We start from the raw sequence: 14,911 nt of genomic DNA, 5'->3' as shown, positions 1-14,911 counted from the left end.
TAAAAAGTGGGTGTTTGGAATCTCCTGTAAATGTAAAGAAACATAGGTGATTTGTTTTTGGAAACTCCGCTTAAGGGGAACTAAAAAGGGGAGAAATTTTAAAATGAGAATTTTTACAGTATATCTAAAAAAACTTAGCATGTTACAGAAGTTAAAAATGGTATTTTTTATCTCTATTAAACATAAAGAAACGTGTATTTTTAGATTTCGGAAATGCCACTTGGGTGGAGGGGGTAAATGTGACTGAAAATGGTGTTGAATTCTTTTAATTAGGCTACCGATATCCCAAAAATGAAGATGTTACAGACGTGAAATTTGATATTTGCAATCTGCTTTAAAAGTAAAGGAACACGTATTCTCGGAAAATCCAATGAGGGGGGGGGGGGGTGAAATAATTGAAAATTGAGTTGTCTTAATTGTATGAGAATACATACATCTAATAAAAACTAAAGCTGTTACAGATGTGAAAATTCGTATTTGGATCTCCTTAAAAAAAAAGAAAAACGCGTTTTTGGGAGGAAACCATCTTGGAGGGCGGGAGTGTAAAGGAGTTGAATTCCTTTCATGAGGACACATAAATCAAAAACTGAAGAAGTTAGAGTCGTGATAATTGGTATTTAAAAGATCCTTTACTATTAAAGAAACAAGTATTTTTTGCGGGAATATTCACTTGTGAAATGAAGTGAAAAAACAAAATATTCTTATGGGGATACTTATATCACAAAACTGAAGGTAATAGACGTGAACATTGGTGTTTGGAATCTCCTTTAAACATACAGAAACAAGCCTTCTTTTATTTTTTTTGGGGGGGGGGGGAGTGGGTGGCGGTAAATAAACTTAACGGTGGTGGGGGTATGGAAGGAGGTGAGACCAATTGAGGACCGTTTTTGCAAAACTTGCTTTCTGCAAAAAATTGGAAATTTACTTTTTTATTGATTCACATTCATATTGAAGTCCTCTATAGGATGGTGAAACCTGTTTTTGTATAACTTGCTTCTTGCTGCAGTAATAGTCGATAAAATTTAGCGAGCTTTTGCAAAACTAGCTTTCTACTACTTAAGAGTTACAGCAAAACTTGCTTTCTACAGGAATGATTTTCATTTTGAAGTCATTGAAACTGTTAATCTTTATAACTGCATGGATTTGGTTTAAAATTAATACGACAATGGTCCTCTTTTTGGTGTTAATAAATATCTGATAAAATTAGAATGATACTATTGTTCCTTTCTTTTTGTGGTTTCTTTTATATTCATAAAGCGTATATGCCAAAGACAATGTTTAAATTATTTTGAAGACTATGACGTCGAAAAATTTTGAGTGAAAGGTGGATAAAATGTCCATGTAAATAAATTTCATAGAACAAGAATAACATTCTCTTCTGAATTAACTGATGGTGGTGGTGATTATTGTTTTAAGAGGAAGAACAACTAGGCAACCATCCTCTATATAACACTAATCAGAGGGAAAACAGGAAGGGATCCGACACTTCGAAAAATGAAGGTATCGGCCAAAGGAAGACAAAGGCCACGAAGGGCATGAAAATGAGAGACTCCCTAGCCCTCCATACGTAATACCGTCGGGGTCCGAAAAGAACAAGAGTTGACCAAAGGAGGTCGAATAGGATAGATGAAAGTGAGGAGCCTGGAACAATTAAATGGAAACAATGCCAGGGCTCAGCTAAGGGCCCCATGGTCGCCAACCTTGGCTCCAAAGTTCAGAGCCCCTGGGGCCCCTTTTAGTCACCTCTTACGACAGGCAGGGGATACCGATATTCATCAGAGTGTACATATCAGAAATTGCAGGAATGGTGTACTGTAAAACTTACACTGTTATTAAATATGTTTAATTGATGGAAAAACCAAGATAACTCATGTTTTAGTAAAATTACTAACACTTTCTTCACTAATATTTTGTGTAGAATGCAAGTTTTGAAAGAACTGTTGACTTTTGAACCCTCATACAGTGTACAATTCTTAAATTAAATAAAACCCAAAGATCACCGTGTAATAAGCACTAATTATAAAGTTGATCAACAAAAAAGAAAGTTTATAACTAAAAAGCCCTTCTTGGAAAACAGTTTTTTGTATCTCCTGAAAAATTTCACTTTTTCACAAAGCAAGTTTTGCAAAATCGGTCCTCAATTGATTTTACTGTTCTTAATGTACTTATAAGGATCCTCCGTTGTTCAGACGGCAGCGCGCGGGCCTCTCACAGCTGGGTTCCGTGGTTCAAATCCCGGTCACTACATGTGTCATTCGTGCTGGTCAAAACGGAGGCGGGGCAGGTTTTTCCTGTCGTCAGTTGTGCGGACTGCGCTGGAAACGGCTCCTGGACTGGTAATGACTAAGAATGCAGTCCGGCCGCGGGTTTAGTGCCGCCAAGGCACCCAATATGACACCACGCCGGTTCTCCTGAAGGATTTGATCCATATTAAAAATGATTATAGGAAAATATGGCAAAGATTTAGAGACCCAACTGACCGGGAGGAATACCTGAGCCTAGCCCGGGAAGTACGAAATCGATTGCTGGAAAGGAAGATCGAAAAATGAGAGGAAACATGCCGTAATCTAATAGAAAACGAGTCAGATCGGGAATTTTGGTGGATTCTCCCCCGAAAACGAGTCAGATCGCGAATTTCGGCGGATTATATATCTAAAACAATAAGCTTTCAATTATAAATTTCAGTATAATAACGTAGCGAAGCACGGATATCTTGCTAGTTTATATATAAAACCATTACTTCACATTATCTATCTCACACAACACTTCATAGTAAACGCATTAATTCATTGCAACTCGACGTATATCTAAATGTCATCATTGATTCACCTGACTACATCGTCATAGTCTCAATCTTTTAATAATTCCGTAAAATATTACCATATCCTTCTATTTAGCAAGCATCCTACATACGATCTCATTTCCACTATTATTTGATGTCATAAGTTCTCACATAAGCCTAGTGTTTATCGCAACGTCGTATAAAATTCACCAAGAGGTAAAAATTTAACCTCCTTTCATATTACATTGACAGCATTACGAACGGGATACCTATTATCACTGGCTGACTATATCCTATATATGTATTTGGCGTTTAGGTCCGATGAATACCTACCGACCTTTAACCTAACTCCGGAATTCTTCTTCCCATATAATCATTTCACTGACATTAATTAGAATAGCACTTTGAAAAAAAAAAAAACACTTATAGCATTGACTTAAAGAAACTTATCTTTGCTCTGATGCCCCCGTAGTCATCTCATGTCCGGGTGGTTGGACATGCGGGCACAGCTCCTGGCATTTCCTTCGTCTGTTTGGGAACATCTGGGACTGTCTCGGCTGGATATTCGTCCTTATGGGCTGGAAACGTCATCCCGTGTCGCCATAACCTAGGTAGCTTCGCCTTCATTTTCTTAGTGCATGCTGCTGCTGGTCTCTCGAGTAACCGCAACAAAATAAGACGTCAGTTTGGTTAATGTCGTCATCTTATGAATATGCTTTACTACAATCTGAATATGATATAGGATCCCCCTGTGAGTGGGGGCGGTAGAATAACACCCACGGTATCCCCTGTCTGTCGTAAGAGGCGACTAAAAGGGGCCCGAGGGGCTCTGATCTTTGGGACGTGGGTTGGCGACCACGCGGACCTCAGCTGAGTTCTGGCATTGCTCCCACTTACTTGTGCCAGGCTCCTCACTTTTATCTATTCTATCCGACCTCCATTGGTCAACTCTTGTTCTTTTCCGACCCCGACGCTATTAGGTTTGCGAGGGCTAAGTAGTCTTTCATTTTCACGCCCTTCGTGGCTCTTGTCTTCCTTTGGCCGATACCTTCATTTTTCGAAGTGTCGGACTCCTTCCATTTTTTCTCTCTGATCAGTGTTTATATAGACGATGGTTGCCCAGTTGTACTTCCTCTTAAAACAATAATCACCACCACCACCACCACTATGATATAATAATATTGCTCTTTAGAAAATTGATCTTGGAAGTATTCTAAAATTTGCAATGCGTAAAAATGAAAATTCCAATTGAATTATGGAAATATATATGTATATATATTCTTCTCCTCTCTCTCCCTGTCGATAATACAGCTATGTAGCCTCTCGGAATTGGTGTATCGGCTAATACGTCGTCTTGGGTACATATCGTGACGTAGCAATGTGGAAGTCTTTATATTCCAAAAGTACAATTTAATTTCACGGAGTGAAATATTCTTGAGCGCTAATACATCGTAAAACAGTTGTGGATCAAGGTTTCTCTCTATTATATGATCAGTATTTTGATAGAACGATGTTTTTCTTCCACTTGTGTACGTCCGTGATGTTCTCCTTCTGTGCGAAGCCCCAGGGGCTTTGAACTTTGGTGCTTCCACTTACTTGTGCCAGGCTCCTCACTTTCATCTATCCTATCCGACCTCCCTTGGTCAACTCTTGTTCTTTTCCGACCCCGACGCTATTAGGTTTGCGAGGGCTAGGGAGTCTTTCATTTTCACGCCCTTCGTGGCCCTTGTCTTCCTTTGGCGACCACGGGGCCCTCAGCTGAGTCCTGGCATTGCTTCCACTTACTTGTGCCAGGCTCCTTACTTTCATCTGTCCTATCCGACCTCCCTTGGTCAACTCTTGTTCTTTTCCGACCCCGACGCTATTAGGTTTGCGAGGGCTAGGGAGTCTTTCATTTTCACGTCCTTCGTGGCCCTTGTCTTCCTTTGGCCGATATCTTCATTTTTCGAAGTGTCGGATCCCTTCCATATTTCCCTCTGATTAGTGTTATATAGAGGATGGTTGCCTAGTTGTACTTCCTCTTAAAACAATAATCACCACCACCACCACCACCACTCTTCCTTTGGCCGATACCTTCATTTTTCGAAGTGTCGGATCCCTTCCATTTTTCCATCTGATCAGTGTTATATGGAGGATGGTTGCCTGGTTGTACTTCCTCTTAAAACAATAATCATCACCACCACCACCACCATCCTTCTGTGCGAATCGAATGTTAAGTTTTTAATAATAACTCTTAACAATCTTCTCACGTCTTTCTTTACCACCGCCTTCTATGCTCCTTTCTCGTCGAGCGCTTGACGGAAACATTATCCCCCTGTGGGTGGGGGCGGTAGAATAACACCCACGGTATCCCCTGCCTGTCGTAAGAGGCGACTGAAAGGGGCCCCAGGGGCTCTGAACTTTGGAGCGTGGGTTGGCGACCACGGGGCCCTCAGCTCAGTCCTGACATTGCTTCCACGTACTTGTGTCAGGCTACTCACTTTCATCTATCCTATCCGACCTCTCTTGGTCAACTCTTGTTCTTTTCCGACCCCGACGCTATTAGGTTTGCGAGGGCTAGGGAGTCTTTCATTTTCACGCCCTTCGTGGCCCTTGTCTTCCTTTGGCCGATACCTTCATTTTTCGAAGTGTCGGATCCCTTCCATTTTTCAGTCTGATTAGTGTTATATAGAGGATGGTTGCCTAGTTGTACTTCCTCTTAAAACAATAATCACCACCACCACCTGACGGAAACATTACACCTTCGGCTCATAGCAGTACTCTGACGCTTTATTATCGACGTTCCTATGAGTTGAACTCCATCTTCGTTCCAATTAGATCTTGTTGAGAACAGTGAAGTGGCACAAATAGTTTCATTTAGTTCTGTCATTAAATAAGGGAGAGTATTACTACTTATTTTTAGTAGACTATTAGTTTTATTTTGAATATTATTAAAAGAATATCTCAAATTAGTGAGGTCGAATTGAAACATGAACTTATGGTAACCATGAATTATTATTGCGGATCCCATTGATTCAGCATAGAGTACTTGTGTTTTTATTGACTGGTAGTGGATGGTGCCATATCCGACGATGAACCTGGAATAGTAAGAATCCTTTTAGGTTTTATATACGTGGATTTTTCCGTTTTCCATTTTGCAGTATACCCTGTTTGCTTCAATTCGGTGATTACACCTTCATTTTACAGGTTCTTGGATTTCTTATTCCTAGTGAGGGTGATTTTGTTTGTTTAGTGTAGGGTGGCGCAGCCCACGGTCTGGTGATCCGCCTGGGCGACGCCACCAAATTAGTTAGGGTATGTAGTTAGTAGTTTTAAGAGACATAGATTAGATATTGTTTGTTTAAAGTTTTGTTTTGTTTCTGTGTGTTTTGTTGTCTTTATTGCCTGTAAGCCGATGGTGTATACTAGGGTGGGCAATAAAGAGATATTTTACTCACTTACTATTCCTAGTGATGGGGTCTAATACATAATTATACAGTATCATTGATCCGATATGTATGATCCGAATTGGAAGAGTTAGATTTAGTGTGATTGATTTTTAAGGTTCTCAGTTGAATACCTTTTATTTCAATGTACTCATTGATTTTGGGTGAAAGTGAAAATGTATGGTTTAAAGCTTGATAATATGGAACGTATAGAACGTTGAAAGCACCGGGCGAGTTGGCCGTGAGGTTAGGAGCGCGCAACTGTGAGCTCGCATTAGGGAGATAGTGGGTTCGAATCCAACTGTCGGCAGCCCTAAAGACGGTTTTCCGTGGTTTCCCATTTTCACACTAGGCAAATGCTGGGACTGTACCTTATATAAGGCCACGGCCGCTTCCTTCCCATTCCTAGGCCTTTCCCGTCCCATCTTCGCCATAAGACCTACCTGTGTCGGTGCGACGTAAAGCAAAATAGCAAAAGAACGTTGAAAGAAGGTTGTATAGTTGTGGAGTGGATTGAGGAGTTGTAATTTGTAATTATATTGGTTAAGCTTTCTGAGATGGGAGTGAATTTATCGTAGTTCCTTGAAATACGTAATTTCTCGAGAAGAGTAGAATTCAGTCTTTCTACTGGGTAATTAGATGAAGAATTTAATGGAGTAGTGGCATGATACTCAATATTAGTGGCTGTACAATATTCCTTAATGACATTGTTCTCGAATTCTACTCCTAGATCATGAGGGATTTTCTTTGGAAACCCACAGTGTGAAATACATTTGCAGTTGATGTAATACAGCCAATGCTATACCATTTGATAAGACATAAGCTTGTTCATACTTTGAGAAGTCATCTAGTACAGTTAATATAAGATTCTGCTCAAAGTGAAATGTGGCAATGTGTATTTGAGAAAATGGGTGGTCAGCTGTAATAGGACCTTGGTTCGTTACTTTGTTAGGGTGTCTCATACTTGTTTCTTTGACAAAGGTTACATTGGTTTATCAATCAATCAATCAATCAATCAATCAATCAATCAATCAATCAATTGCACCCTGGTGGGGGTGTGATAAGCGTCATGCAATTGTAATTATGATGAATTATTGAGGAATATATATTTCATGTTCAGAATAAATAGTATCTTACTGTACATACAGTAAGAACAGGCCAGGCCGAGATGGCAGGTTTCACCATACCACAGAATGTTGTCTCCAGTGAGATTAACAAACACAATGAGGGACAGAATTAGGTTTCTCAGAAAATTGTGACAACGTGGAAAGAGAGAGGATAACTTGTTGATAAAGTTTTCATAGCCCCGGGCAGTCTTGGTAGTAGCAACAGCGCAGGGAGCCGGGTGCAAATTTCTGAGAAATGATGGCGAGGTATCTCCATGTAACTCGCGGGAGTTGAAAGCGGGGTTGGCACTGGAAGAAAAAAATATGAGCCTTCCCGGTCACGTGGGTAAGGTGGACCAATGGAAAAATTCACTTGACCAAAGCAAGGCGACAACTTCGTATTGTAAGAAGCACTAGCGATGCTAACTCCGTATATTAAACTGATAAAAAGAAGTGAAATATCGATTCAGAATAAAGTGGAATTTAGGAGCCTTACTATACCATAAAACTTATAAAAAGTTAATAATTACGGGAGATTGCATGGTGAAATTCTGAGAATTCATGGACGCTATTCGTTGATTGGCTGAAGGCAAAGGACGCCACAATAGAGCGCGAAACCCCGAGTCGGGATACGGCAGCTAAATTCGCGAATATATCCATTACCAGCGAACGATAATAGTTGAGAATTGGTATAGAGCATTTGAGAACATAATTACATCATTGGATCATATATTAAAGCCACGGGCCAAACCGCAAAGTCGTATGAAGATATCGGGACTGTGCGCCCCAAGATGACCTCCGTTGAACTCGGAAGAGAGGGGATACAAGTATAAATATGAGGTCGTAGACAAGGACTCAAAAAGTACTTCTGATATTGTGTTCGAGCGGTCACCACGCCAGTGGTGCGTAACTACTTTTGACAAAGCGTTCGAGCCGTGACTACGCCAGAGGTGCGGGTGTGTACTTACTCGTGGAGTAGAGTTCGAAGTATTATATTGTTACCTAGTACAGTGATTCATGACTTGATGTAGCTCATATTACAGTCTTGAGCAGTCTACTAGTATGAAGTGTTTCAAATAGACAGGACTCAGTAAAGCATAACTTACGGAGTGTGAGATTCTACCAACAGATTCGGAAGTGCGTTACATGAGAACGGTCACGAGTGTTTATGTCACCTAGTAAACAGTCGATTCTAAACTGATACCTGGTCAGCTACACGAACGTGAGACGGGAAATTCAAGTGCGCGCACGGGCCGTTGTAAAGGGAAACCCGAGGTATCCCATGTTCCTAGTGTCCAGGAAAGGAATGAAGAATGTAAATCTACATTAAGTGGGCTAGATACAAGGCCGAGAGTGTAAAATTTGTGAATAGAATTTAGGGTGGAAATTATTCCAAAGTGCAACAGTTAATTTATTTGTTTTTATTCAAAATGTGTAAAGTTGAAACGGGTCAAGGATTAATTCTTCAAGCTGGCATGAATACCAGTGGAATGCATTGCTAAAAACCGGAGGGGCTATGGCTTCTCGTCCGGTTTTAGCAGACTACAATGGCAGAGTTGAGTACCTTTTAATATATTTATAGATTGCTATCGTTAGGGGGAGGAAATCATATTAATTTATCATGGTAACTTGATTGTGAAACGAGCCGTAACGGCTCGTAGAAGTTCAAAGATAGCTAGACAAAGGGACAAATTAATATGTAGATTAGATCGAGCACTCATCATAATTTTGATTATTAAATAGAGTATAGTAGGGTTGAGTTGTTAATCCAAGTGCTTGAGTTGTTTGCTATGGTATGGAGCACGTTTCACGTAAAGATAATGTTAATAATCATTTAGAAGTGCTTCCAAAGTGTTTTTCCGTTATCGGAACATTTATAGATATTAAGGCATGTTGTTAAGATAATCCAGAGGTAGGATTGCCAAGTGATTTAAATTGTTGTGGGACGGAATGAAGTCCATTGATTTGTGTGTAAATATCGCGAAGTTCGCCAGCGGACAAAATAATAATAATATGTACAAGTGTCGAAGTAATACATTAACATTTGGTAATGTGTAAAGGCGTGTTTAATAATAATCTTTGAGAATAAAGGCAAGGGCCTAGTTGGATAGAATGATTGAAAATTAAAGTAATTTAACTTTGGAGATCGCATGTGCCGTGAATAATTATAATTTGTGCAGTGAATCCGGTTTTAACACTAATTGTTGATTTAACGTTTTTGGACTCCATAATAATCATAAATAAATTTGGTAGAAACGAGATAGGCACTTTTATAATATGGTCACGCTATGTTTGAGGTCCAGAGGGATTTGAGCCAAAAGTTGAGATTTGGAGTTTTGTGAGACAGAAATCCGGCCCGAAATGAAAGTGAATTGTACTGATGTTGATGAAGAAATAGATGGATCTTAAGGCCCACATAGAGGTTGTATTTATATACCGGTGTATTGAGTGGCAGAATAGAGTCCACACACCGAGGGTTAATTTGTGAAAACGTTTTTGAAGAGTTCCAATGGATAAATGGACTTCAAAATTTAAAAGGAAGGAATAATTTAACACTTGCAGAGATTAGAGGTATTTGCCCAACTGCGAGGTGTTATGGGATTTGAGAATTGTCTTAGGAGCATATGGTCTCCATGAATTAACGGCAGTACGAAAATAAGGTGGCGGATTCGAACACTATTATGTCCCGACCGATGTGAATTCGGATCTTGGCGATTTCTGTTTGGGAGAGAACGTATGTGACTAAATTATAAAGATGGGGAATAAAAATAAAGATTCTCGAAACAAGTAAATCATATCTGGATTGATTAGTGCCAAAATAAATCGGAATTGTAAAAGGGGTTATGCGTTATACATATTAAGAGTGGACTACCGTGTAACAGGCGAAATTAAATTTTTTTAAATTAATAATAATAATAAATAAATAAACTACTTTTTTATGAAGAAGAATTTACTTTTTTTATATTTTGGACATACTAATGATGTTGGGAGTTGAAATGAAAAATTTGAGATTTTTAACTAATAATAATAATAATAATGAGAATATTTGAAGAAGGAGAAGGAGAATAATCAAAGAAGCTACTTTTATTTATTTCAGATGAAAATAAATAAAATCGCGAAAAGTTGAAATATTAGTCCGAGGATGATTACGGGTTACGATAATCATGATCTCCACGAAACATAATAATAATAATATTAATAATAATAATAATAATAATAATAATAATATTTTTATTATTTATTTTTCTTATTATTTCGGATGATGATGATGGATGATACTAGGGAAGTCAGCTGGCGAATTAACGTAATGATGCCAATTGGTTGTAAATAATAAGTTAAGTTAATATGTGTACAATGAAGGCAAATCCCTACATCTGGACCATTAGGTTAGAGTCCCTTTGTCGTATTCCTTCAACTAACAATTAGCATATCTTGGTTAGGAACCCGGGGAGAGTTTGTAGTTTCCCGGGTTGGTCTCATCTCAATTAAAGTGGAGGCGATAACATGGTCCATGTGATCGCGCCTACTTAGCCAATAGGTTATTGGTCCATGATCAAATAGGGTCATGGTGTTAACGAAGGTAAATCTGATACCTTCAGATATCAACGGTTCCACCACCCAAATGGAAGGGTGGTCAAAAGTGATAAATATTATGTAATCATTTTTCAGGAATAATTTGCCAAATTACCGGCAAATCAAGGGTCAACAGATTTTGACTGAGTGTAAAATTTCATTTGTTTACTTAAATAAAATGCTCCTTTAGCATTTGCAAGGAAACAGTTCCAGGTTCTTATTCTTGTAGAATAGTAAACCCTTGGTGACCGTTTAAATATCCGTCCCCATTCCTAGGGCGGAGCCTTCATAATTTCCCTTTGATCTGAATATATATAATTTGTGTGTTTTATGATGAGCCTTAAAGTTAAAGATTAGAGTGTCCCGTTCAACCCTGTAGTACTGATTGGATGGCGCCCTTACATTTAGTTTGAGATCTTATATCTCAAAATATTTTTTTATTGAGTATTAGTTGCGATTGATTCGGACCGTAACACTCCCTGAGATAAATGCTGGTTGGGACTCAGGCTTTGAGCGGGTACATCATGGCGTCCAACGTGAAGGGCTGATTGCATCATGCTTAAGCAACGTGTGACTTTAATTTAATTTTTGCAAAAAAAAAAAAAAAAAGGAACTTTGTTGCATTAGCGACGACATCATGTCACACAACTAAGGAACGGATTCCATAATAGTTAGACCCAATCATGGGACTTAAACAGTTAGGCTGATTATATTATGATTAAACCCAATCGGGGTATTTGAATTAATTATTGACCGCATCACGGTTATGCGTTGTTGGGAAGCATTTATTCAGATCTAGAAAGGTAAATCTAAATAATGATGGCATCATCTAGTATACGAGATGACCCCATTATTATAATACGTTGTTTATTAAATTGGATGTTTACATTTCACTTGGTTTTTAATTTATTTATTGTCATTATGTTCAGAAATTTATTAACATAGCATAGGCTAGTAGTAATTTCCGAACGGGACTCATTTATAGGATGATAGAAGTAGGTTGTTGGGCTCATCAGTTAGTAAAATTGTTTTTTTGTAAATTTTCTGATGCGATTTTATATCTGCGAATGTGGAGGCTCCACACTTTGGTCACCAAAGGGCAGTAGGAGTATATTGTAAGAACAAGGAGAATATGGTAAAATTTATACTTGGTACCAAACTCCAAGTTAATACAGGAATGAGAACTGGAACTGTCGACGAGAATTTATTAATTTCAGATTTAAAGCTACGAGACGGCTGTGTTATGTCAAAATTTTTAGGTGGTGTTTGACATAACAGTTTCAAAATTATTTCTTATATGTGTCTGACACGTATTTATTCTGGATGGAACCAAGCAAGATTTGTTGTCCTTATTCTACTCGTTGTATGATACGAGTGATTGAATATAAATTGTGGTAAGAAAATAGAAATTTAATTCGAGGAAATGAACCGTTAGATGATAGGACCTTGACCAACTGTTAAACGTAGTGCTGTAGGGCGAGGAGCCGTTTGGCCCTAATTTGTTATTATATAAATTCATAATGTCTGAGGTAGAGGGGGAGATATCCCAGGATGGACATGTAGGAGAGGAAGAATCGTATACGTTAGCAGATGTGATGAGGGTTATGACTCAGCAAAATGATTCTTTAAAACAGTCAATGGAGCAAAATAATAGGTCTATAGAACAAAGTAATAAGTCTATGGAGCAGAAATTTGAAGAAATGCGGATCGCATGTGATAATAGTAAGATGGAGTTAGTGGAGCAAATAAGTGAAGTGCGGACCGCGTGTCAAAATTACGAACGTGAATTTACCCGAGGGCTAGACCAGGTACGCGAGGCGTGTCATAAGACGAAGGAGGAAATGAAAGAACATTTCGATTCAAGTCTGATCCGAGTGACCGAGAGGGTAGAGCGAGTTAGGTCCGAAGCATTGGAGGATCGTAACGAAATCAGGGAAAGGCTCGTGGCAGGACTCAATGAAATCACGACCCAGATGTCAGCTGATCATGATGAGTCAAAGGCACAGAATAACAAAATGCGAGAGGAGTGTCGGCTAGGACGGGAGGAGATTAGGTCTCAGATCCAAGGCCATATCATTCAAGCCGTACGGAAAACTGACGAGATAGTGAAGAACGTGGAAACGCTACGTACTGACCACCAACGTACGGAAGCGAAGGTTTCGGTTCTAGAGTCAGAAGTTGAATCCCTCAAAAATAATCGTGAGGTTTCAACCAAATTAGAGGATGCAGGAGTCCGGATCGAAAGTCTAGATCACAGGTTGGAGGCTTGTGAGGATATAAATGATAAGCTGATCAAAGCGACCGAAGCACTTGAAATACGGGAGCAGGAAACCGAAGAGTTGGAACGAAAATTAGGCAGTAAACTGGAAGAGTGCGTGGAGAGACAGTTTAAGACTAAGTTCATTACGGATGTCAACGCGGATAAAATAGATGAACTGAGGAAGGAAGTTGAACTGTTAAAAACGCATGAGGACAGGTCCGGTACTCGAGACTTTAACCTAGATTATAGGGAGTTCGAGACCCCAGAGAACAGAGGGTTGAACAGGATGAAGGAGGAAAACTTGGCAGCTGATACGACAGGTTCGAAACTCCACATGGGAAACGGATCATCGTCGGCTTCTGCGAACCATGCGACGTCTCCTATAGTTCATTTTATTAGGATGTCAGATGACAAACCTCCCAAGTTCGATTCTCGAGGGCAAATCACGCCAAAATGGTTCATCAGGGAGATCACAAACTACATCCAAGAGCACAGGATACCTGCCGAAAAACAATTGCGGACAGTGGAAAAATTTCTGGACGGAGCGCCTGCGATTTGGTTCAGGGCGTTTCTTTACACCTTTGATGACTTCATGGGGTTCCGCCAAGTCTCTTTACAGAAGTATTGGAGTATGGAGTCGCAGCAGAATCTCAGGTTAGAGTTATACTCGAGACGATACTCTACTTCTGCGCCAACAAAGTACTCCGAGTACTTCACCGCACAATTTCATAAAATGCGCGAGTTGGAGAATCTGGTCTGTGAGACCGAGCTCATAAAGGCTATTGCGAAGCAGTTGCCGTTTGAAATTCAGCGAATGCTGATTGCTTCTAATGTACGCACTCCAGTACAGGCGGAAAGTCTGTTAAGGCAACTTGACCAGACGACCCATCACGGAAATGGTAGGCACCAAAGATCGTCAGAGCCGCAAATTAATAATATTGAGATGGGGACAAGCCCGAAAACAGAGTCCACTAGAGACCAGAGCACGAACACCAGTCGTGAATTAACAACTTCTAAGGGGAGAACGTATGAACAAAATTGGCAACCTAGACCATGGAACAACCGAGGGACACTTCAGGAGAAAGGAAGACCGCAGTACCGGGGAAACTTTCAGAGAGATAGGGGATACCGAGGATATGAGGGAAGGAGGAATGACAGTCGACCTTACCCGTACCCAGGACGGAACCCAGCCCAGCATACAGCTCGTCAGAAGGCAAATGACGAATTGGAGGATAGACATCAGGAGAGCAGGCGAGATATTGATGAAATCAACAGGAAATGGAAGGATGCCATAAGGAATCAAGGCGGAAAGGAAGACAGGCCATGTAGTGTGTGGGATCGTGATAAAGAGAAACCCTACATGGAGGCGTCCATACAGAACATGGAGGAAATGGAGCAGGAATCGAAGCGGTATCTCGAAGATTATTGGAGTAAAGAGGCTAATGGCGTTCGCAAAGGGGATAGGAACGCGTCCTGCACGGACAGATCACCGATGCTTCAAAATGAAGGTGGTTGCTCGGTGAATCCAAATGACCCTAGGTTCATCAACGAACGTCAACTAGCGGCCAGAAGAAAAACTAGACAGTTTGAGTAGGAGCCGAGGGTATGGAAGAAGGCGGAGAAGACGAAGAAGACGAGGCAGAAGAAGAGGGGGAAGGAGATGAAGAAGAAGATGCCGTAGGAGAAGAAGAAGAAGCCATGGAAGTAGATGTCCAAATGATCCGGCCTACACCAATAGCCAGACCATGTTCAGAATGTGGAAACC

The sequence above is a fragment of the Anabrus simplex genome, chromosome 1 (genome assembly GCF_040414725.1).
Source record: "Anabrus simplex isolate iqAnaSimp1 chromosome 1, ASM4041472v1, whole genome shotgun sequence".
In the NCBI taxonomy this organism is placed as follows: domain Eukaryota; kingdom Metazoa; phylum Arthropoda; class Insecta; order Orthoptera; family Tettigoniidae; genus Anabrus; species Anabrus simplex.
This window is presented reverse-complemented; position numbering follows the sequence as displayed.